Below are 3169 nucleotides of genomic sequence, written 5' to 3' on the forward strand. Positions count from 1 at the left end.
GTTATCTCATGAAATATTTTCTATCTCATTTACCCTTGATAGTATGATAAGAAAAATATGTTACGATGGTACTCGGTTGAGTAAGGCACCGGGTGCCCGTCGCGGCCCTTCGGTTTGGGTCGTGACAGATTCATCCTGGTTGCAATTGATTACTTCACCAAATGGGTGGAAGCTATTACATTGAAGGCAGTCACCAAGAAAGTAATAGTAGACTTTGTTCACTCCAACATCATCTGCCGTTTTGGTATTCCAAAAATTATTATCACAGATAATGATGCTAACTTGAATAGTCATCTGATGAAGGAGGTATGTGAACAATTTAAAATTGAGCATCACAACTCTACTCCTTACCAGCCCAAAGCTAATGGAGCTATTGAAGTTGCGAATAAGAACATCCAGAAGATTCTTTGGAAGATGGTCCAAGGATCTAGACAATGGCATGAGAAACTGCCTTTTGCTCTTTTGGGATACCGGACAACTGTCCGTACATAAGCTGGCGCAACACCTTACTAGTTGGTTTATGGCACGGAAGCGGTCATACCTGCTGAAGTTGAGATTCCCTCTCTCTGAATCATTGTTGAAGCAAGGATCGAAGACACTGACTGGGTCAAGTCCCGATTGGAACAATTGAGTTTAATTGATGAAAAGCGCTTGGCGGTAGTTTGTTTTGGTCAGTTATACCAACAAAGAATGGTACGTGCTTACAATAAGAAAGTGCGCCCAAGACAATTTGAGCTAGGAGAACTTGTTTTGAAACGTATCTTTCCGCACCAGGAAGAAGCAAAAGGAAAGTTCGCCCCGAATTGGCAATGTCCTTACCTCGTCAAAAAAGTATTTTCAAAAGGAGCTCTACACTTGGCAGATATAGAAAGAAAGGTGACATATATATCCGTCAATGCAAATGCGGTCAAGAGATACGATATATGACATGCTTCTGTTGGGGCATTTTTTTCATATAGATATACTTAGCATTCTCAGGTTGGGATGACGAAAGGTATCATTCTCGCTACCCAAACACTAGTCAGCCCCAGTTAGCCCTTTGAAGCCTTGTTTATATTTCTTTGTGTTTCCTCTCTTTTGGAACCTATGTACTTAATCAAAAACAAAAGTAAAAAAAAAAGGAAAAGAAAAAGAAAAGTAAAAAAAAATATCAAAACAAGTTCATGTTAATTGAACTACGTCCGACCTGATTCCGAAAGGATACATAGGCATCCTCACTCTGGGGTTCGGTCACACTAAAACAAAAATCCACATTTCCAGTATTCAAAGAAATTGGGCATGATTTTATTTTATTTTTCGACGGTTTTTCTGTCAAAATGGTTCCAAAAGCTATAATTCAGTTGAATAGTTCTTTTTACCTTTCCTCTTTAAGACCTTCTAATCAGCTTTTGAGGATGCTAAGTTGTTATATTACGGTGATGACTCAGCCATTGTAAAGAGAGAAAAATAAATGAGAGAGTCTTATTGGTAAAAACCCTCACGGCACTATAAGGCGATGGTGAGTTGAGAGAAAGGCAAATGAGAGAGGTCAATTGGTGAAAACCCACAAAGGGCATCGTTGATCGATTTTAGGTCTTCATATATCTCGGCACAAGCATGGTTAAGACAAAGAACTCAGTTTCAAAGTGATGTTTACAACAAATTTCGAGAATTAGACAATTCAAACGGATCAGGCATCCAGTCCAAAGTGCATGTCATGTTCGTTGAAGTCAGCATATTCCTCCAGATAAGTCCTTTCTTTTTTTTCCTCTAAAAGGGACACTTCGTGATTAAGTTGTAAGACATATTACTTCACCTCCTTGTTTTCTTTCGTATCACTTTTTTAGTCCCTTTCAGTCTAATTTTGTCAAAGCAAAGCAATGTAAAGGCTGCAAAATTGGTTATAGTTTCCCTGTTATATGAAGCAAAACTTTCTAGGCATAACCAGTATGGGCAAAGGCATAAAGCCATCTTTGATTTTTCCCTGACGAGCAAAAGGCTTGAAGGACTGAACAATGTTTCAAGGGTCAACAAAAGTTACTCAGTTAAAAGTTATTTTGGGAGCAAGGCTGTTTGTACCATAAACACAAACGGTGATAGGCACAAAATAGTCAGGTTTTGATGTTGAGAAGGCATACCTCCAGAAAGTAAAGACAGAACTCCCGGCAATTTGTACAATCATCGACAGAGTCAGTTTTTCTAACAAGTGTAATGGACGCAAGGTCATGTCACCCAAGAAATCAAGGCCACAAACTGACCACCATTTTAAACTAACGAATCTTTCTTTGTTCAGAGCAGGAACAAAATAGTTTTAGGAAATAGTTCGTGAAAAAACGAACCCCACCGAGTGAGGTTCTCAAAATCCTTAATTTTCTTCCAATATACATATAATCATGTTATTTTTAGTTTCATTTTAGGGATTCAATGCCGTATCTTCAATCTAGGGCACTACATCCCCTGGTCGCACTGTTTTTTTTTGCCTACGTAGGGTACGACATTCCCTAGTAGCACTCTAAAGTGCCACCAGCCTCATCTTATTGCCAACACAGGGTACTACATTTCCTGATTGAATTACTTTCTGCCAACATAGGGTACGACATTCCCTAGTAGCATCTCAGAGTGCCACGAGCCTCATTTTTATTGCAAATATAGGGTACGACATCCCCTAGTAGCATCCCGAGTGCCATGAGCCTTACCTTATTGCCAACACAGGGTACTACATTCCCTGGCTGCATTACTTTCTGCCAACATAGGGTACGACATTCCCTAGTAGCATCTTAGAGTGCCACGAGCCTCATTTTTCCAACATAGGGTACGACATTCCCTGGTAGCATCTCAGAGCGCCACGAGCCTTATTTTATTGCCAACATAGGGTACGACATTCCCTAGTAGCATCTTGGAGTTCCACGAGCCTCATTTTATTGCCAACATAGGGTACGACATTCCCTAGTAGCATCTCAGAGTGCCACGAGACTCATCTTATTCCCAGCGCAGGGTACTACATCCCCTGGCTGCATTGCTTTTTGCCAACATAGGGTATGACATTCCCTAGTAGCATCTCAGAGTGCCACGAGCCTCATCTTTTTGCCAACACAGGGCACTACATCTCCTGGTTGCCTTCCATCTTGTTATTGTAGGGTACGACATCCCCTATTATAGAAAAAACTGTCTTTTTCGATTTTTTATTCTG

The sequence above is a fragment of the Nicotiana attenuata genome, chromosome 7, assembly GCF_001879085.1.
Source record: "Nicotiana attenuata strain UT chromosome 7, NIATTr2, whole genome shotgun sequence".
In the NCBI taxonomy this organism is placed as follows: domain Eukaryota; kingdom Viridiplantae; phylum Streptophyta; class Magnoliopsida; order Solanales; family Solanaceae; genus Nicotiana; species Nicotiana attenuata.